Here is a 23,510-nt window from a genome sequence, read left to right on the forward strand (position 1 = left end):
AACCCCTCCAAGAAACCAATAACTAGTTAGTTAGATAGGTAGGGGTTTGATTGTAAAAGAATGTTCTGGAAGGGAGAGAGAGTCAGTAATGCAGGGTTAAAAGATCACGTGATGGAGGGGAGAAGCTGATGAGTAAGCGAGGAGGAGGAGGAAGAGGGCCAGAAGCTGGAGAGAAGTGAGGAGACAAGCACCACTGCAGCAGGCCAGAAGCTGGAGAGAAGAGAGGAGACAAGCACCACTGCAGCAAGCCAGAAGCTTGGGAGACGAACACCCCACCCACGGCCTTCTGTGTGAGGCGGGCTAGTCAGGAGATGAGCAGCAGTCCTAGCAAGGAAAGGCAGCGAGTTGGAGTTGAGTGAGAGAGGTGTCCATCTCTCCACTCAGCCCCCCCCGAAAAACCACCCACGGCCTGCGGGGTGAGACGGACTACAGGATGGGAACTTGTATGGCGGGGTAACCTGCCCCTCGACTGTCCTGGGGGCCGAAATACCACTGCCCCAAGCTGCTCCCTACATCAAAGGGCGCCCGCCTCTTCACACCACCCGAGCCGCTCCATCTCCACATCAAGCGGCGCCCGTCTGTCCATCACCAAGACCGCCCATTCCCATCGTGAACGTCCCCTGCCGAGCCCGACACTCACGCCAGCTCCTCCTTCTCCGCATCCAGCAACTAGAGCTAAGCATTCTGTGTATTCCCCAAATCTCCCTTGTGCCGGTAGCTAGCTAGATTAGAGGCCTACAGCCTGTCAGTCATTTTTTTGTCTTATTTTTATTAGTACTCCGCTAACCTTTGCAAAAAGAAGCCAAATACATATTTATATATAACCTTACTGAGTGTTATCATTTGGAGCCTGTTTTGCTGCTCATTTGAGATTACTGAACCATACACACATCCCCCCCCCATAGTACATTATCACCATCCAGTTTCTTAATGCTGTCTCAAAAAGTGGTTCCCACGGAAATCCTCCCACCTTCCATAATTAACCACATAAGTAACGCCCTTCTGGTCACAAACATCGGAATGAGTGTTCACTTGTCCTGAGGCCTTAACATCCGGGACCAGCGCTCGACGACTACCACGCTACCACATACCATCGCCACCATAGTGGTTGTCATAAAAAGGGATGTAGCTTTAATTTATTATTTATTATTTTCTCTTTTCCACGCTACACCCCTCCCATCCAAGAACTTATCTAACCTCTTCTTGAATGTATCTATCGTGTTGGCGCTCACCACATGACTTCTACGTCTGTTCCACTCATCCACCACTGTTGGTAAATCAATTCTTGCCTATGTCTTTGTTGAACCTGAACTTATCCAACTTACGCCCATTGCTACATGTCCTACCCGGTGTGGTGTCATCTGCCATCCACGTATCCTAAGACATCCCATCCAATCTACGCATGCGCGTTTTTTTGTTTACAAACAAAGGGTGGATGAATTGTGACACGATACCGTGTCTTTGTCGACTGCCTATCGCGATATGTCCCACCTGAGTTTTTTTTTTTTTATCTTTTTAAAAATAAATGTTGATGTATGTTTTGAATATGAAAATTGCTTGATATATTAAATTTTCTTCCTGCACCCTTTGTATATCAGTAATTGAGGTAAATGAGGTATGTCGGTAAATGTGATAAATGAGATAACCTGCTTCCCTTGTATGTCAGTAAATGTGATAATTGAGATAACCTGCACCCCTTGTATGTCGGTAAATGTGATAAATGAGATAACCTACACCCCTTGTATGTCGGTAAATGTGATAAATAAGATAACCTACACCCCTTGTATGTCGGTAAATGTGATAAATGAGATAACCTGCTTCCCTTGTATGTCGGTAAATGTGATAAATGAGATAACCTACACCCCTTGTATGTCGGTAAATGTGATAAATGAGATAACCTACACCCCTTGTATGTCGGTAAATGTGATAAATGAGATAACCTGCTCCCCTTGTATGTCGGTAAATGTGATAAATGAGATAACCTGCATCCCTTGTTTGTCGGTAAATGTGATAATTGAGATAACATGCACCCCTTGTATGTCGGTAAATGTGATAATTGAGATAACCTGCATCCCTTGTTTGTCGGTAAATGTGATAATTGAGATAACATGCATCCCTTGTTTGTCGGTAAATGTGATAATTGAGATAACCTGCACCCCTTGTATGTCGGTAAATGTTATAAATGAGATAACCTGCACCCCTTGTATGTCGGTAAATGTGATAAATGAGATAACCTGCACCCCTTGTATGTCGGTAAATGTTATAAATGAGATAACCTACACCCCTTGTATCTTGGTAAATGTGATAAATGATATAATCTACACCCCTTGTATGTCGGTAAATGTGGTAAATGAGATAACCTACACCCCTTGTATGTCAGTAAATGTGATAAATGAGATAACCTACACCCCTTGTATGTCGATATATGTGATAAATGAGATAACCGACACCCCTTGTATGTCGGTAAATGTGATAAATGAGATAACCTACACCCCTTGTATGTCGGTAAATGTGATAAATGAGATAACCTACACCCCTTGTATGTCGATATATGTGATAAATGAGATAACCTGCACCCCTTGTATGTCGGTAAATGTGATAAATGAGATAACCTACACCCCTTGTATGTCGATATATGTGATAAATGAGATAACCTACACCCCTTGTATGTCAGTATATGTGATAAATGAGATAACCTACACCCCTTGTATGTCGGTAAATGTGATAAATGAGATAACCTACACCCCTTGTATGTCGGTAAATGTGATAAATGAGATAACCTACACCCATTGAATGTTGGTAAATGTGATAAATGAGGTACCATACCCCCCTTGTATGTCGGTAAATGTGATAAATGAGGTACCATACCCCCCTTGTATGTCGGTAAATGTGATAAATGAGGTACCCTACACCCCTTGTATGTCAGTAAATGTGATAAATGAGGTACCCTACACCCCTTGTATGTCAGTAAATGTGATAAATGAGGTACCCTACACCCCTTGTATGTCAGTAAATGTGATAAATGAGGTACCCTACATCCCTTGTATGTCGTTAAATGTGATAAATGAGGTAACATTTTTTTCGTTTACATCTCAGCCTATAGCGCCGGTAGGCTTTCTTCAGGGGCCTGGTGGTCGGCCCAATCCCGTCATGGCGCAGGCAATTTTTATAGTTGCGCTAGTTATGCTTGGCTCATGCTGCCCCCTGGAACTCATTTTTGATTCGCTTGTACGGTTTCTTCTAGAACCCAGGATGATAGGTGGTCTTCTGGACACCCTGTGAGTAGTCTTAGGCCACTCGGCGGTGATTAAAAATACCAGGTGGTAGCATGGGAATTCGAATCGACATTGTCCAAGGCGTGATGAATGCTGGCCCCGCATGCTAATCACTCAGCCACCGCCTATCCTTGCACGTCAGTAAATGTGAAAAATGAGATACCCTAAACCCCTTGTATGTCGGTAAATGTGATAAATGAGATAACCTGCACCCCTTGTATGTCGGTAAATGTGATAAATGAGATAACCTACACCCCTTGTATGTTGGTAAATGTGATAAATGAGATAACCTACACCCCTTGTATGTCGGTAAATGTGATAAATGAGATAACCTGCACCCCTTGTATGTTGGTAAATGTGATAAATGAGATAACCTGCACCCCTTGTATGTCGGTAAATGTGATAAATGAGATAACCTACACCCCTTGTATGTTGGTAAATGTGATAAATGAGATAACCTACACCACTTGTATGTCGGTAAATGTGATAAATGAGATAACCTGCACCCCTTGTATGTCGGTAAATGTGGTAAATGAGATAACCTACACCCCTTGTATGTTGGTAAATGTGGTAAATGAGATAACCTACACCCCTTGTATGTCGGTAAATGTGATAAATGAGATAACCTGCACCCCTTGTATGTCGGTAAATGTGATAAATGAGATAACCTTCACCCCTTGTATGTCGGTAAATGTGATAAATGAGATAACCTACACCCCTTGTATGTCGGTAAATGTTATAAATGAGATAACCTACACCTCTTGTATCTTGGTAAATGTGATAAATGATATAATCTACACCCCTTGTATGTCGGTAAATGTGGTAAATGAGATAACCTACACCCCTTGTATGTCGGTAAATGTGATAAATGAGATAACCTACACCCCTTGTATGTCGGTAAATGTGATAAATGAGATAACCTGCAACCCTTGTATGTCGGTATATGTGATAAATGAGGTACCCTACACCCCTTGTATGTCGGTAAATGTGATAAATGAGATAACCTGCACCCCTTGTATGTCGGTAAATGTGATAAATGAGATAACCTACACCCCTTGTATGTCGGTAAATGTGATAAATGAGATAACCTGCACCCCTTGTATGTCGGTAAATGTGATAAATGAGATAACCTACACCCCTTGTATGTCGGTAAATGTGATAAATGAGATAACCTGCACCCTGTTTGTCGGTAAATGTGATAAATGAGATAACCTACACCCCTTGTATGTCGGTAAATGTGATAAATGAGATAACCTACACCCCTTGTATGTCGGTAAATGTGATAAATGAGATAACCTACACCCCTTGTATGTCGGTAAATGTGATAAATGAGATAACCTACACCTCTTGTATGTTGGTAAATGTGATAAATGAGATAACCTACACCCCTTGTATGTCGGTAAATGTGATAAATGAGATAACCTACACCCCTTGTATGTCGGTAAATGTGATAAATGAGATAACCTGCACCCCTTGTTTGTCGGTAAATGTGATAAATGAGATAACCCACACTCTCTTCTGATTGATGGTCATGTTTCTCAGATTATGTCCATTTAATGGCAGGCTATCTGAATTATGTGGTCCATGTCATTATTTAATTTGGTCATTTTCCCATAAAATCTGCCATGCTATCTTGCCACCATCTTGCCTGGACAAACTACGATATCAACACTGTGTTTGTAAACATCGGGTTCCACGCATGCACAGATCAGGATAGGATGTCTTAGGATACGTGGATGGCAGATGACACAACACTGGCTCACTTAAAATCAAAACCTTATTGCTTATAATCTTATCTTATCTTATCTTGTAACTAATTTATTTAGGACCAATATCTTTTATTAAGAAAGCTATTTAATCAGGAAGGATAGGAGATTAATGATCATTATCGCTCGTTTATTATAGAATAGTAAAAAATATTTCCTAGATATCGACGATAAAATATTAAAAAGTTGAAAAATGTTTGTCAAAAATCTAAATCAGCTTCAAACAAAAGTTAAAATAGTGATCATAATTCCTTTTTCAAACTTTCAGAAATTGCATAAAAAGAGTAGACTTATGTTATAGAAGGATATCAATGTATTATTATTATTATTTAATATCACCACGAATTAGGCATACAATTGTCAATGGAAAAAACCCACAACAGACAGATCATGCCACCTTATAGGAATGTCGTCCGTCAGTGTTTACCGTTTCAGTTTGTATACAAAGCATTTCGTCAAGCTTAGAGGTCACCTTGACATATGTTACCAATTGTAACTTCATTATTTTCCAATCTATAACTCGTCACTCCTTCACGAGAGTCCGACTGACACACACCTGCAGTCTCTCTCGCTCAGGCGCTCCTGTACATATAGACTTAGGTATATATTCGCCTTAAGGAAGCTGAGTCTTAATCAACGCCTTTACACGCCCCCTGTACACCGTTACATTTAAATAAATGCCTAAAATAAGAAGATAGCATTTCTCCTTTACCATGTCCTGTATACCAAAAGAAAGAGGAAAAATAAAGATATTTATAAGCAAATAATGAGGTTATTACTTATTTCAAATTATTACTTAAGGAATGCCTAAAATAGGTGTTTCTTGTAATTATTATTTTTAAAAAATTAATAATTATTTTAAGTTTTAATGATCGGATGATCGGAATGGTGATCGGAACAGCAGTACTTAAAAATTGATCGGATGATCGGAATCGGATCAGTTGCCCAAACTGATCGGATGATCGGGGATCAGAACAGCAAAAAAGTGATCGGTGCCCACCACTGCTTATTCCTCAATACAATGATTCCTACCTGTATTCAGTTATTATAGAGTATTTTTTTATGTGATTATATTTGGTATGCCTATGTGAATGAGCTATGTAGGAAATAATGACAGAAAGTGTGCATTACTTTATAGATAGCCTACTATCATCGCCTTCAGTGCTCGTTTTGCCGGGCCCGTTCTCCCTTGAAAACTAGCAGTATTATGATTGTACTTTGTTTAAGTGATGTCATTGATTGTTTACGTAGTGTTGTTATTCACTTAAGTTTCAAATATTTTTTAATCATGAAAGAAGCTAGATTATCTCAATCATATATATTTGGTACGTGTCTTTGATACAATCTATGATGTCATCAACAGCCAATCAGGTGAAAGGGGAATGGAACTTAGCCAGAATGGGGGAGGGGCCTCTCGGTGCAAATTGGCCAAGCTAATTTGGACTGACTATAATCTGATCAGCTTCTATTCAAGAGTAATTGATATAATACAGGAAAGAGACAGTTGGGCAGATGTGTATCCGGACTTAAAGGTGTTTGATAAAGTACCACACAAACGATTAATATGGAAACTTAATCATGTTGGAGGTCTGGGTGGTTCAATGTTGGATTGGATTGTGGACTTTTTGACGAAGAGAGAAATGAGAACAGTAATCAGGAATAATAAATCAAGCTGGATGGAAGTGACCAGTGGAGTCCCCCAAGAATCAGTGTTGGTTCTGATTATGTTTGTAACTTATATTAATGGCATGACAGAAGGGGTGACAAGCTATATGAATATGTTTGCTGATGATGCTGAAATAATGAGGAGGGTGGCTAATGAAGAAGACTGTGTAGCCCTGAGCCAAGATCTCGATAGAATAAGTGAATGGTCACACAAATGGGAAATGACATTCAATACAGAGAAGTGTAGCGTGATGGAGTTTGGTAAGAGCAGTAGACGAATATCGGGGAACTACTCTCTGAGTAATGAAAGAATCATGAAAAAAACTGAAGAAAAAGATCTGGGAGTGATTGTAACAGACAAGTTATCCTTTGGAAAACATGTAGACCGGATAACTGGGGAAACATACAATCTTCTTAGAAACATAAAAGTAGTATTTACATATTTAGATGAAGAAATGGTGAAGAAACTAACCACATCGATGATACGTCCAAGACTGGAATATGCAGCATTAGTGTGGTCACCTAGATTGAAGAAAGAAATTAGAAAGTTGGAAAGAATACAAAGAGCAGCGACTAAATTACCGGAAACTCTGAGAGAACGTACTTATGAAGAAAGACTGGAGAAATTGGGACTAACAACACTGGAGAGCAGAAGAGAGAGAGGGGGACCTAATAGCATTGCACAGGATACAAGAAGGATTGGAGAAATTGGACAGGGAAGACCTAGTGGTACGTGACAAAAGTGTAACAAGAGGCAATGGTAAGAAATTGAAGAAGAGCGACTGTAGGAGAGACATCAAGAAATAGTTTTCCATACAGAAGCATAACAACATGGAACGGACTTGACAAGGAGACTGTGTGTGCAAAAACAATTCATGAATTTAAAGCCAAACTGGATAATAAGCATTATGGAGGCGGGACAGCACGAGCCTAGTACGGCTCTTTTCCTGTATTTCACAACTAGGTAAATACACACACACACACACTAAGATGGTACCGGAACTTAGGTATCGGACTTACGAGGGGAGACTCAATAGCATGGGGCTCATAACCCTGGAGAGAAGAAGAGAAAGAGGAGACCTGATAGTGGTGTACAGGGTGGTGAGCGGGGTGGAGAATCTGGACAGAGGACCTGTGTGTGTGGGGTGAGAGAGAAACGAGAGGACATGGAAAGAAGTTGAGGGCGACCACGTGTAGGCGAGATGTGAAAAAGTTTAGCTTCCCAAACAGAAGCATTGAGCTATGGAGTGGACTGGAGGAGGAGGTGGTTTGTGCAAGAAACATTCATGATTTTAAGGAAAAGTTGGATAAGAGTGGATATGGAGACGGGACAGCGCGAGCGTAGCTCTTTTCCCGTATGTCACAACTAGGTAAATACACACACATTGACATATGAAGAAAGATTAAAGGAGATGGACCTACCAACACTGGAACAAAGAAGAGAAAGGGGAGACCTAATACTAATTTATAAATTATAGAGCAAAATTAAGATGTAGAAAATGAGGTGTTACTACTAAAAGAAGGAATAAACACCAGGAGCACAAGAGGACATAGTAAAAAATTGAGGAAAGGAAGATGGTTGAGAGATATAAAGAAATATAGCTTCCCGCAAAGAAATATAGAGGTTTGGAACAGACTAAGTGAGGATGTGGTAATGGTGAAGTGTGCAAAACTTTAACCCATAGACGTCGGGCTAGAGGACTATTGTCGTCCTCACCGCGCAGACGGTGTTGATAAACTTTGGAAAAAATAGGTGTTTTTCATCAATGCCCTGTGTGGTAATTTCAAACGAAAACATAATAATTTATACCATTTTCTCACCGCCAGTCCTTCCTCTCCACGATGAAATAAATTGGAAGTGTTTAGGTGCAGCACGGCAGAGATATGATGTTGGGAAGAGGTGCTATTTTTGGCCAAGCCGAGTGCACTTGTTCGTGCTGGTGCTGTTGACCTGGACCTGGGTCACCTACCTCACCCCGCGCCACCACACAGCATGCATCCTCTCCTACCAACGCGATTATTCATATTAGGCTACATACTACGCATGTTTAATGCTCAGAAAAATAACCCCTTATGAAACTAAAAGTTTTTTTGCCCCCAAAAGGCTTTCATAAACACACTATAATTATGGAATATATACACTTACTAGGCTATATATTATGCATGTTTGTAGCTTACATAAAAGTAACTCCTTACAAAACTGAATGACTTTTCTGTTTCTATTTGCAGCTTTCATAAAAAAACAATACATTATGCACTGTATACACTTCTACTATATATTACACATGTTTGTAGTTTATATAAAAATAACTCCTTACGAAACTGAATGTGTTTTTTGCCATTATATGCACACACAAAAAAAGCTTTCATAAGCACAATATAATTATGGAATACATACACATATCAGGCTACATATTACACATGTTTGCAGCATACATAAGAATAACTCCTTACAAAACTGAATGATATTTTTGCCTCTCATCGAAGACGGCTCTTATGATACCGCTGTTACTGAAATTTCCCTTATACGGTGGCTTAGTGCGCTCCCTGAGATTAGGGGTAGAGGAACAGGGGCCTGCTGGTGTGCTCCCCGAGATTAGGGGTAGAGGAACAGGGGCCTGCTGGTGTGCTCCCTGAGATTAGGGGTAGAGGAACAGGGGCCTGCTGGTGTGCTCCCCGAGATTAGGGGTAGAGGAACAGGGGCCTGCTGGTGTGCTCCCTGAGATTAGGGGTAGAGGAACAGGGGCCTGCTGGTGTGCTCCCTGAGATTAGGGGTAGAGGAACAGGGGCCTGCTGGCACACTCCCTGAGATTAGGGGTAGAGGAACAGGGGCCTGCTGGTGTGCTCCCTGAGATTAGGGGTAGAGGAACAGGGGCCTGCTGGCACACTCCCTGAGATTAGGGGTAGAGGAACAGGGGCCTGCTGGTGTGCTCCCTGAGATTAGGGGTAGAGGAACAGGGGCCCGCTGGCACACTCCCTGAGATTAGGGGTAGAGGAACAGGGGCCTGCTGGCGCACTCCCCGAGATTAGGGGTAGTGGAACAGGGGCCTGCTGGCGCACTCCCTGAGATTAAGGGTAGAGGAACAGGGGCCTGCTGGCGCACTCCCTGAGATTAGGGGTAGTGGAACAGGGGCCTGCTGGCGCACTCCCTGAGATTAGGGGTAGTGGAACAGGGGCCTGCTGGCGCACTCCCTGAGATTAGGGGTAGAGGAACAGGGGCCTGCTGGCGCACTCCCTGAGATTAAGGGTAGAGGAACAGGGGCCTGCTGGCGCACTCCCTGAGATTAGGGGTAGAGGAACAGGGCCTGCTGGCACACTCCTGAGATTAGGGTAGAGGAACAGGGGCCTGCTGGCGCACTCCCTGAGATTAAGGGTAGAGGAACAGGGGCCTGCTGGCGCACTCCCTGAGATTAGGGGTAGAGGAACAGGGGCCAGCTGGCGCACTCCCTGAGATTAGGGGTAGAGGAACAGGGGCCTGCTGGCGCACTCCCTGAGATTAGGGGTAGAGGAACAGGGGCCTGCTGGCGCACTCCCTGAGATTAGGGGTAGAGGAACAGGGGCCTGCTGGTGCACTCCCTGAGATTAGGGGTAGAGGAACAGGGGCCTGCTGGCACACTCCCTGAGATTAGGGGTAGAGGAACAGGGGCCAGCTGGTGCACTCCCTGAGATTAGGGGTAGAGGAACAGGGGCCTGCTGGTGCACTCCCTGAGATTAGGGGTAGAGGAACAGGGGCCTGCTGGCACACTCCCTGAGATTAGGGGTAGAGGAACAGGGGCCAGCTGGCGCGCTCCCTTCCTCCACGCATCCGGACACGGGGAAATCATTCTCAGCATGTCTCTCCATCATAGTGGTCTGTAGTGCTCTGGGAGGTGGCGTGAAACGTAGGAGGGATTGCCATCAACCAATGGACACAATAATTACATCACGGGAGTACAATTCTTGGCGGGACAGCAGAGGGCGGGAACTCCCGTCACCCGACGCTCTCCGCCCGAGCGGGAATTCCCGTCACCCGACGCACACAGGTTAAGGAAAAGTTGGACAAATACAGATATGGAGACGGGACCACACGAGCATAAGCCCAGGCCATGTAAAACTACAATTAGGTAAACTAGGTAAATACAGTGGTGATGAAGATAATGAGTGAGTTGAGAAGGGAGAGAGAGGAGGACAAGAGAAAGATAAGTGATTTAGAAGCATAAGTGGGGGAGCTTAAGATTCAGCTGATAAAATGCTCTGAAGGGATAAAGGAAAGCGTGGATTCGGTGGAAAAGTTGAATAAAGAGTGGAATAAGTGGGAGAAGAAGCGAAACGATGAAAAAGTGGAAGTGGAGCAGAGTTAAGAATTCGGAACAAAAAGTTGACAGTGGTGGAGATGATGCAAAGTGGGAGTGTGCAGAGCTTTAAGGCAATTGTGGAGGAGCAGTTGGAGGAGAGGATGGCTGAGAAGGTGGTGAAAGTAATCAAAGAAAATGAGGCACTGGTAAGAGGCACGGGGGAGAAAAATAAGAGTGTCATTGTGTTCGGTGTAAAGGAGGAGAAAACCCAAACAAATCTGCGAGGGAAAACAACTTGAAAGATGTAGTGAAGAAGGTCTTGCAGAGGGTACAAGAAAAGGGAAGAGACCTGGTGAAAGAAATAGATGACTGTCATAGGATTGGAAAATACAATGGAGCAAGAGATAGACCAATTAAGATACGATTTAGGGCACAGAGCGAAGCAGAAGAGGCCCTGGCAGGAGCTTGGAAGCTAGCGGGAGAAGAAGACACCAAAATGATGTGGCTGAGGAAAGATCTGAATGAACAAGAGAGACAAGTTGAATGAACTTAGAGGTGAGGTTCGTAATTTAAATGAGAAGAGATCGGAAGAAGAAAAGGAGTTTTTTTGGAGAAATAGATATGACAGTGAGGAAGTGGTTCATAGGGTAGAGAGGAAGGAGGGAACGAAACTAACAGAAAAGGAGGATGGATGGAAAGTGTCATATACGTCCGTATATTTATGGAATAGTTTCATCATGGATACAGTTTAACGACTATTTGAGAGACAGAGAACCTGATATTGTAGGGCTGACAGAAACTAAGTTGTGTGACTCAGTTGAGGTGGTGGGGATTGGAGAAGGTGCATATAATATATGGAGGAGAGACAGAAAGAGAAAACAGGGAGGAGGTGTGATGTTGATGGTAAAGAAAGGCATTAGGGTGGAGGAGGTGATTGAGGGTGAAGGCTTGGCAGAGGTGCTGAAAGTGAAAATTGTGGGTGCTGAAGGAAGAAGAAGGCAGTATGTAGTAGGGTATGTGCCACCAAGAACCAATGCATGGAAGGCCCGAGAATATGAACAAATGATACAAGACACAGTGAGTTCCCTGGATGGAATATTGAATGTGAGAATAATTATAATGGGTGATTTCAACTGCAAAGAGGTAGAATGGGAGGATTGGCAGATGCAGGGAGCAGAAGAGTTGTGGGGAGGAAGACTCCTGCAATTGGCAATGGATCATGTCCTGATTCAGTGGATTAAGGAACATACTAAATTCTGGAAAGGAGGCGAGGCATCAAGACTTGACCTGGTATTTAGCAAGGAACCGGAAATAATAGAAAATATTAAAGTAGATTGTTCAATAGCAAAGAGCGACCATGTGGTTGTGGAATTTGAAATAACAGAAAAGAGAACGATTGACCGAAAAGAGGATTACAAAATTGGGAGAAGAAACTACTGTAAGGCAGGCTTTGTTAGCATGAGAACCTTTTTTGAAAATGCAAATTGGAGTGGGCTGTACAAAGCAAAGAGTACACAAGATAAGTGGGAGGAGTTTTTAAAGCTATACAAGGAAGCCAAAAATACATACAGTATTTCCCCAAGGTAACCAAAAGGGATGTTGGTAAAAAGGAATGGTTTAACAAAAGATGCGAGGCAGCTAGAAAGAGAAAGGAGGAAGCTTGGAAGGAACGGAGGAGACGAGAAGAATCAACTCGTGGAACGATTTCAAACAAGCAAGGAATGAATATACGAAAATTAGAAGAGAAGAAAAACGGAAATATGAAAAAGATATAATAGATAAGATCAGATAACTTTATTGTCACATTGAATACGAAATACAACATGAAATTTGTTTTGGCACTGAGCTCATCCATACGCTAAAAATACATATTTTGCATTAAAGATACTGAAAACAGAACATTAGTCACAATATCATACCAGTCATTACCTTTATACACTTTACTAGGTTGTATTTTTTACACAGTTAAGTCCTTAGATGGTTGTACAGTTTTATACTCTTTGGAACAAAAGAATTTTTAAACCTACTTGTGTGTTGCATAGGGAGTGCTAATCTCCTGCCTGATCTAAGAAAGGTATAGTGACAGTTCAGTGGGTGATTTATATTGCAAAGACCAACCCAAACTATTCTACAGACATGTGAACAGCAAGTTAAAGAATAAAGAAACAATCGATAAACTGAAAATGGATGGAACTACATATGAGGACCCAGCAGAGATGGCAGAAGTGATGAACAATAGCTTTCATAGAGTTTTCACATAAGAAGACGAATTTGTACAACCACCGGGCTGGGAAAGAGGAAGGGTTATGCAGGAGATACAGTTAACGGTGCAGGAGGTCAAGGAAAGCTTGAACAAGCTGGATGTAAGAAAAGCGACGGGGCCGGATGGAGTATCAGGGTGGATCCTGAAAGAATGTAGTGAGCAACTTGCAGAGAAACTGCACTCCATAATGAGTGCCTCCCTGAGTGAAGGAAGGGTACCACAGGATTGGAAGAGAGCAAACATAGTACCAATTTTTAAGGGAGGAAGGAGAGAGGACCCATTAAATTACAGACCGGTATCACTCACTAGTGTGGTTGCAAAGATATGTGAGAGGATGGTTAAAAACAGGTGGTCGGATTTTTTAGAAAGGGAGAGAATTATCTCGGATTGCCAGTTTGGATTCAGGAGAGGGAGATCGTGTCACCAACTTGTTATGTTATTACTCAAGGGTGACAGATTTATTACAAGAGAGAGAAGGCTGGGGGGATGGAGTGTACCTGGATTTCAAAAAGGCATTCAACAAAGTACCACAGAAGACTAATTTGGCAAATTAAAATAGGGTGGAGTGGGTGATGGACTGATTAAGTGGCTGGAGGACTTCCTAACTAACAGGGAAATGAGGACAATAATCAGGGACAGGGTTTCCAACTGGTGCCCTGTGATGAATGGGGTCCCACAAGGTTCGGTGCTGGAGCCAATAATGTTTGCTGTTTATATAAATGATATGGTGGACGGAGTGACCAGCTATGTGAGTTTGTTTGCAGATGATGCAAAGCTATTGAGACGAGTCAATGATGTGAAGGACTGTGAGGCATTGCAGAGGGACCTGGATATAATATGGGAGTGGAGTGGTCCATGGCAGATGGAATTCAACCTTGAAAAATGTAAAAAAATAGAGATTGGTAGGAGCGGTAGAAGATGTGAATATGATTATAAGATGGGAAGTGAGATAATATGCAGAGGAATGGAAGAAAAAGATTTGGGAGTGACTATCTCAGAGAACATGTCACCGGACAAACACATCAACAGGATAACGGGACAAACTATGAATTTGCTGAGGAACATAAGGACGGCATTTGTGTATTTGGACGAAGAGATGATGAAGAATATAATAGTTACAATGATAAGGCCAAGGTTGGAGTATGCAGCAGTGCTCTGGTCTCCTCACAAAAAGAACATAAGAAAGCTGGAAAGAGTGCAGAGAGTGGCAACTAAGATGGTACCGGAACTTAGTGATCAAACTTATGAGGAGAGACTCAATAGCATGGGGCTCACAAACCTAGAGAAGAGAAAGAGGAGACCTGATAGCAGTGTACAAAGTGGAGCATTTGGACAGAGAGGACCTGTGTGTGTGTGGAATGAGAGAGAAACGAGAGGACATGGAAAGAAGTTGAGGGCGATGGAGTTCAATGTAGGGAAGTGCAGTATTCTGAGTGTAGGTAGGAACAACCCCTCACATAACTATTGCTTAAATGACACTCTCATAAGTAGGTCTGGGTGCGAGAGGGATTTAGGGGTCTTAGTGAGCTCTGATCTCCGTCCAAGGGCACAATGCATTCAAAATAGAAATCGAGCTAATAGGGTACTGGGATTTATTTCAAGGAGCGTAAGCAACAGAAGCCCCGAAGTCTTCCTCAAACTATATTTAGCATTAGTTAGACCTCATCTTGACTATGCGGTTCAGTTCTGGTCGCCCTACTATAGAATGGATATCAAAATGTTAGAATCGGTGCAGAGGAGGATGACTAAGATGATTCAGGGGTTGAGAAACTTGCCATACGAGGAAAGACTCAAACAGTTAAACTTGCATTCTCTAGAAAGGCGAAGGGTGCGTGGAGACATGATCGAGGTTTATAAGTGGATGAAGGGCTTTAATAAGGGAGACATTCATAAGGTTTTGTTGGTAAGAGAACCGGGTAGGACACGAAGTAACGGGTTTAAACTGGATAAATTCAGATTCAACAGGGACATAGGCAAAAATTGGTTTACTAACAGGGTGGTGGATGAGTGGAATAGGCTTAGCAGTCATGTGGTGAGTGCCAATACAATTGTCACATTCAAAAATAGACTAGATAAATTCATGGACAGCGATATTAGGTGGGGTTAGATACACAGGAGCTTAGGGTCAAAGGAGCTGCCTCGTACAGGCCTACCGGCCTCTTGCAGACTCCTGCGTTCTTATGTTCTTATGACCACGTGTAGGCGAGATGTGAAAAAGTTTAGCTTCCCAAACAGAAGCATTGAGCTGTGGAATAGACTGGAGGAGGAGGTGGTTTGTGCAAGAAACATTCATGATTTTAAGGAAAAGTTGGATAAGAGTGGATATGGAGACGGGACAGCGCGAGTGTAGCTCTTTTCCCGTATGTCACAACTAGATAAATATACACACACGTCACACACACACACACACACAATTAGCACACACTCACTCCATCCTACATAACACTCACCAAAACATCCATGAGGAGCTTGATGGACAGGATCACTGGGCCCGTCACTGCCGCCACCACCATCACCAACACTCCTGTGGAAATTATTCCAAGCATAGTAAAGTTGTGTGTGTATGGTAATGGGTAAATTACCATGACTTATGGTAAAAGTGTATCATGCATCTATAAGCACCGTGCCTTTATTATGATGCGGCAACTAATCAGGCTTAGAGTAGAGGAGTCAGGCAGAGGCTGGAGTCAACATCATCTCCGCTGGTCTTCTCTGATTCAAGTTTTAGCAAAAGTTTTTCACTCTTGATAATTTGTCCTGACTCAAGCAGTGTTTAGAATGTACACATGTAATGCGGGGAAAACCAAAACAATTGATCATCTTAAATAATTAAGGTATTAACTGTGAATCATGTGATGGTGCGGCGCAGGGCAGACATTCAGACAGACAGACGTACCAGTGGTGGGTCAGCATCGCGTGATTCTGACTCATCGTGAAGGTGCCGAATGATTGTTAGTTAGTTTTTTTTCTTTTTTATCACGGGAAGCGAAGGGAAAGAATTTTTCACCTAAGTCACGTGGGAGAGAAGAACAGCTGTCTCTGAACTCCTGAGTTAGCGGAACAGGCCAAGTATCTGTAACTACAACCACCGGTAGTATGCTAGGTTAGCCGGCGGCCACGCCAAAGGGGGGGGGAGGCGAGTAGGGAAGGCGTTGAGAGCCGCCTATCAGACAAGCTCTGGCCTCTCCTCATGCAGGTACGTGTGAAATTAACTCCTACGGACAGTGACAATCTAGTGTGTTACAATGTTATTATTATTCCTATAACGGTTAACTGAGTCGAGCTCTGGCCTCTCCTCACGCAGGTACTGTACGTGTGAAATTTACACCTACGGACAGTGATTATTTAGTCTGTTACAATGTTATTATTATACCTATAACGGTTAACTCAGTCGAGCTCTCGCCTCCTCACGCAGGTCCCCTACTGACTGGGCGGTTACCCCCTTGTTGTGTAGTAATTGTAAAGTTCCCCTTTGTTGTGCTGATCCATGATCACCCTCTGGTATCTTAGACCCGCACGAATGTCTCATCCCATGATTAACTCAGTAATAGAAGAGGGTAAATTTTTAGTGTCATTTGTATAGTCCAATGTTTGTGTGGATTCATTACCACTTTCTTGGTGTCTTGAACCCCCATGACTACCTTATTGCTTCCATGATCATCCCAGTGAACACATATCGGTGGTAGGAACCATTTTTCTGTAATAATTATGTATCATTGAGCCCTGATTAGGGTAGCTTGTTATTTAGCAACGGTCAGGTGTTTAAGCTACGGCCTGTGTACCATATCTAATATATGTAGTTGTAGTAGTCTGAAGAGATGAGTGAGCCCTTTAAGGTGAATAGGAGTGATGAGTGATAATTATTAATTAGGATTGTTACTTAACTTCAGTAAGCTCACTACCATTACCAACTGAATGATGAGTTGTCATAATATTGTTACTTAACTTCCATAAGCTCACTACCATTACCAACAGAATAATGAGTTGTCATAATATTGTTACTTAACTTCCATAAGCTCGCTACCATTACCAACAGAATAATGAGTTGTCATAATATTGTTACTTAACTTCCATAAGCTCACTATCATTATATACCAACATAATGTGAATAAACCTCATAATTTAACCTTTGTGTTGCGTCACCCTAACAACTATGTAGCTCACTTGATAGGAATATATTAAAACAGAGGATCGAGGCTGAAGGCAACAAGCAGGTGCACCAGTCTCTTCGGAGCCGTGGGTTGGAATCCCACCGCTGCCACCACCGTCATGCCCCGGGAGTTTATTTTCTCTTTTTCTATTATCCAACACGTCCTCTGCGTGCATCAAAACACACGAGAAATTAATCAAGACAAGGTGAGGGTATTCACCGGCTGCCTGGGCTGGGATTGAACCCGCGACCAGTGTGACGAGAGAGCCACTCCCTACCGAGTCGGACAAAGTGGGTTATGGGAGGCTCATTCATCAGGCATAGTCGCTGCACTAGATTTTCATACCGGGAATTTAGTAAACTCTATGTTCACCCCCACCTGGCAGGGTTACCCATAGGAAGCTCAGGAAATGGTCATCGCCATAGGCCTAAGGAGGTGCACCCAGCAGGAAAGTGGCTGTACCCAGCCCCATCGCAGCTTGTGCGGAACCCCCGATTCTTGCCAAGAATTGGGGGAATTCTTTAAGATTTGGGAAATTCTTGCTTGGCCCACGGTAATTCTTGACTAACAGATGATGGCTTAGCGCCGTCTCAGTCCACGTTGTAAACTCGCAGAAATAGCATGCGTGCACTTGTCTCTGATTGCATTTGTGCTTTGGTGTGCGATCTTTGTGTTTCCAGCACAACAGTGTGAGTTCTTTGTGCTTTAACAATGTCCCCCAGAAAGATGGTTGAAAGGGATGGTGCTGCAAAGAAGAAAACAGGAACGGTGGATACTATGCTGGCAACAGGAATGGGGTGTGAACCTCAGCGGCTTACATGCCATCCTGGACGTGACTGACTCTTGTTCACCCTCCATCTCGGACGGTAGGTCAGGTTGGATTCACACTGGTGGTCGAATGTAGTTCCGGTGCCTTGAGAATAGAGAAGCTGTGGCTGCTAAACCCCAGGGTGAAGCCTACACCTTGAGCGTAGTTAGTGGTTGCGGGAGCCTCCTTAACCCCTTCGCGCCGGATGTTCAAAAAGGCTGATATACAGCGTGCACGGCCGAGCGCGGGAAACCTGAGCCGGCATGTATCTGCTTGTCGCCTCCGTCTATTATGCTGCTGAAAGCCCTCATTACATGTATCCCGTATTTGCAAAACAGCATACACGACGAGTCAACATATACCTGCTATGCATAATATAAATTGAGTTAACGTGAAAAAAAAAAAAAAAAAAAAAAAAAAAAAAAAAAAAACCAAATAAAGAAAGGGGAGAAAGGGGCAAGGGGGAAAGAAATAGAGAAAGCAGATGATTGTGTAGAGGAGGAAGAATGTCGAGAAATTATCAGCAAATACAACTCTGTTATCATCAGTCAGAGAGCTGCCAGATACTCCTTTGTCATCACAGACAATGTATGTGTGTACGTGTGTGTGTGTGTGTGTGTGTGTGTGTGTGTGTGTGTGTGTGTGAGAGAGAGAGAGAGAGAGAGAGAGAGAGAGAGAGGTGGGCGAGATCATCGAGACCTGATGGTGTCGGCGCCTCGGTGTCTGAGAGAGAGAGAGAGAGAGAGAGAGAGAGAGAGAGAGAATGAGACTTCCTAATTTTAGACACAAGGCGGGAAGAAGGCGGTGCATACTGTAGCTCATTTTTTGTGATTGGTGGGAACAAGGATGGTGGGAGGAGCAATAGGATTTCAAGGACAGCATACGGCATCTTTACTTAGTAACCAACACAAAGTACGGGACAACTCAATAGAAGAAACAATAGAAATATGACGCCTACGTAGGCGTCATCGTATATGCTACTGGGGCTTCATGACGCCTACGTAGGCGTCATCGTATATGCTACTGGGGCTTCATGACGCCTACGTAGGCGTCATCGTATATGCTACTGGGGCTTCATGATGCCTACGTAGGCGTCATCATATTGAAAGGGTTAACAACCGTAACACATTGATTTGTGTTTCATATTATTTATCACTGCTATTTTTTAATAAAAACTACTTTAACCCGTACAGTACTAGCAGCGCGTATACGCGAAAGCGCCTATTGTTGCAAGAAAAACTGATGACACATATGCACGTCAAGCTTGCTAAACATTGTTACAGTCAATGTAGCGGGTTCATTTTTGCTACAGAGACTGCTGCAAACAATGGCAATACTGAGCGAGTGCATTTGAAGCATTGGCAACACTACCCAAGCTGGGGAGGAATCCCAAGTCACCTGTGACATCCAGATCAAGATCAAGAACAAGTGTTAACAGTGTCGTGGCGGCCCGTTCCTTTACCCACAGCTACGGCTCCTCGTCTGAAGAAGACATGGGCGCCCTCTCAGACTCTGGTTCGGACAAGGATTATGTGCCAGATGAGGAGGATAAGGCTCTATTGAGCCGCCTTTTTAACCAACATCACGTATGTACCCGAGGCACCACAGAAAGAACACGAGGTTCTACTGTCCTGAGTGTGATGTGGGGCTGTGTTGACCCCTGCTTCAGAAAATACCACACTCTCATGAAGTATTAGTGTGGTATAGTGTGGACTGCGATATAGACGCACGCGTAAATAGTGGAATGCGATATTGACGCAATTCTAAATGATATTATAGTGAATATTGTAAGTATGTTATATTATGAGAAGGTTGAGAAACAATTACCAATCCATTTACCATTTAGTTTATAGAAAATAGATCAGTAACAAAGTGCACATACCTGTAAAATGTTTTTGATTGTAGAAAGTACTGTTTGTGTAAGGTATTATGTGTACGAGTGAGCTAAAATTCTGAAAATCCCACACTTATACCCCATGAAATGGTGCTCTCTGGAGTATTCTACACCTGTGTGCAACAAAAATGGACTACCTGGCCTCCATCACTTGTCAAATCCTCCATAAACCATTGATCACGTACAGGGGCCATTTCCAGCCACACCGTGGTAACACTTCATGGAGTTCTCCTGTGAAAAGTAGGTCTATGACATGTTTTTTTCTTATTTTTTCCACTTTTTCCATCACATGGAACATTCTAAAAAAAAAAATAAATAAATAAAAAAAAAAAAAATAAATAAATAAATAAATAAATAAATAAATAAATAATAATAAAAAAAAAAAATAAATAAATAAATAAAATAAAAGCCGGTACTGGGCAAGCCAAAAATATTTAAATCAGCTGGTACTGTATGGGTTAATTCTGTATAAAATAACATAGAAAATGATTTTTATATAACAATTTTTTTTTTAGGTCTGGGAGCCATTAACCCTTACATTATGGCGACTGTATATATAAGTGCACTACCACACGCCCCACCCGTATGGGGATCATATATATAATCATCACACTCTACACTCCCTATGTTTCAAATATACAACCAGTTCTTGACTCAGAAGAATGGTGGAGGCATCTGGCATCCGTACACACTCATTCGTCTCAGCGCGCGCCCTGCTGAAAGTCACAGATCATTTTCCACTTTTGTTCAGAATACATCTGTCATGTCTCGTGACGCGTCAAGCAGTTCCTCTGCTCCGGGCGGAGGTAGAGCGCGGGCGAATCAAGGTGACAGTGACTCTGATGACTGCTATGGTAGTGTGTGAGGGCATCTACCAACTTAGCAGGCGAATGACTGGGGCACTTCTGCCGCCTGCCCGCATCTTGCCGTTCGAGCTGCTACACTCCTGCTGCTTGTTCGCCATGAAGCCGTACAACTACCAAGGCGCCGCAACGACCTGCTACACTCCCACTGCTCGTTTGCCTATAGCCGTTCGACGCCTTGGTCGACCAACCACCGAGGCTACTCAACCCTCTGTGGGAGGCGGCTTGGTGGGCTGCCAGCGCCTTCACTGTCAGACAGCAGCTGGGCTTCACTCTGAACACTTGATTCTACTCTGGCTCCAGCCGTGCTCTCACTCGGGTTAACTCAGAAACCGTGGGCTCGTTCTGGGAGCCTTACCTCTCTCCTCTCCACGCCTTGGACTCCCGTTGCTGCCGTGAACCTGACGCCCCTTCTCCTCCTGCGCCTCCCTCGACTACACCACTTCAAGGACGAAGCTGTGCTGCCTCGTCATTGCCACTCAGAGGACGGGACGCCCAGAAGTGGAAGAAGCCGTGCAAAGGATCATTGCTGAGTCCGGTGTGCTGAAGCCTTCGTGTTGGAGACTTCAGTTTTGAGAGGCTTGTTTTGGGGTTTCTACTTTATTTTAAGTAAACTGGTGTTTACCCATTTATCTTGTTTATTGTTATCCCTTCCCATTACAGCACCCAACTCTGGAACCTTGACATAGTGACATTGAGAGAGAGAGAGAGAGAGAGAGAGTGTGTGTGTGTGTGTGTGTGTGTGTGTGTGTGTGTGTGTGTGGTGCTTCCACGCAACGCGTCACGGCCACGAGAAAATGCGCAATACTTTTGGCTGTCATAACTTTTTTTGTTATTATTAAGAGAGAAGTTTTATCACACCAGCATATATACTAGATGAATATGCAAATATTACAAAGAAGAAAGACACCATTTCCACCTCTTTTAAATGTCTAAATTTTCCCCGTGCACAGCATCCAGAGAAATACATCACCACCCGTACCCTAAGGGTTAATGGGATTTACATCCAAAAGATGTTTCGAAATTGGGACTTTTTGTCGGTGCATCAATATATAGACGTTCTTGTAATTATTATTTAAAAAAATAATAGTAATTATAATAAGTTTTAATGATCGGATGATCGGAAGTGGTGATCGGAACAGCAGTACTTAAAAAAATGATCGGATGATCGGAATTGGATCAGTTGCTCAAACTGATTGGATGATCGGGGATCGGAACAGCAAAAAAGTGATCGGTGCCCACCACTGCATATAACCAATCAAACTTAAATAACATCTATATATAGATTCAAATGTTTGTTCAGTTTTGTGGCAGAGTCAATACATAGACGTCAATCTGGAATGCCCACTTGCAGGGAATCTAGAGTCAGCGCCATTGAAATTGGTGCAAAAGTGGTCGCGCCAATTTCAATGGTGTGGAACAAACCAACCCTCTACACCTTGGTTGAAATTCGTCAGGAGAATTGGCGTGAATACTAGTGGTAGGCGGGAGAGGTGCTTGATGACATCATGAGGTTTGAGAGCGTTAGTCACCCGCACGCTTTCAGTGTGAGCAGATCTGGGTTTTTTCTGCTCTCTCGCCACACTGTTTTAGCCCTTGACCACGCGTGGGAATTGTGGTTTCTGTGGGACAATGGGCTTAGGAAAGGACCTGAAAAAGGACCAACTGGCAGTCATCAGTGCCCTGGTGAAGGGAGACAAGAAGAAGAAGAAAATCTCAGCTATCACCGGACTTCCACTGCAAAGCGTCCAGCGGTGGACAAAGAGGTGCCGTGAGGCGGGAGACACCGATCCACAGCCTCCTAAGAAGAGGCCCGGGGGTGTCCGTAAGACTTCACGTAGGACCCTGAAGCTCCTACAGCGTCAAGTGGACTTTGAACCTCGCATTACTGCCAAGGAATTATAGGAGAAGAACCCGACACTGCTGCAGAACGTGTCTGTCAGAACCATCCAGCGGTGGCTGCACGACGACCTCTCTTTCCTCTACCACAAGACACAAAGCCCGTCATAACTGACCACCAGAGGAAAAATCGGAAGATTTTTTGCAAGAAATACCTGGCCTGGGACCTTCAAAAGTGGAGGAAAGTGTTGTGGTCGGATGAGGCTATTTTTACTGTCACTAGCAACCGTGGAGGTAAGGTGAGGTATCGCCGCAGCACAGACCCCTGCCTGCCCAAGTACACGGAAGGGACAGTCAAGCACCCCGACTATGTCATGGTTTGGGGTGCTTTTGGGTACCATGGCATAGGCAAGTTAGTGGTGTTACCCAAAAATGTCACAATGAATCAGGAGAGATACTTGGAGCTCCTTGCTGACCACCTTGAGGACTGTTTCGACTCGTGTCAGAGTGAGGTATTCCAGCACGATGGTGCACCGGCTCACAGGTCCAAGTTAGTGCTTGGTTGGCTGGACTTTGTTGGTGTCGACTACGTGCGCGGGAAACCTGAGCCGGCATGTATCTGCTTGTCGCCTCCGTCTATTATGCTGCTGAAAGCCCTCATTACATGTATCCCATATTTGCAAAGCAGCATACACGACGAGTCAACATATAC

The sequence above is a fragment of the Eriocheir sinensis genome, unplaced genomic scaffold (assembly GCF_024679095.1).
Source record: "Eriocheir sinensis breed Jianghai 21 unplaced genomic scaffold, ASM2467909v1 Scaffold866, whole genome shotgun sequence".
Taxonomy (NCBI): Eukaryota; Metazoa; Arthropoda; class Malacostraca; order Decapoda; family Varunidae; genus Eriocheir; species Eriocheir sinensis.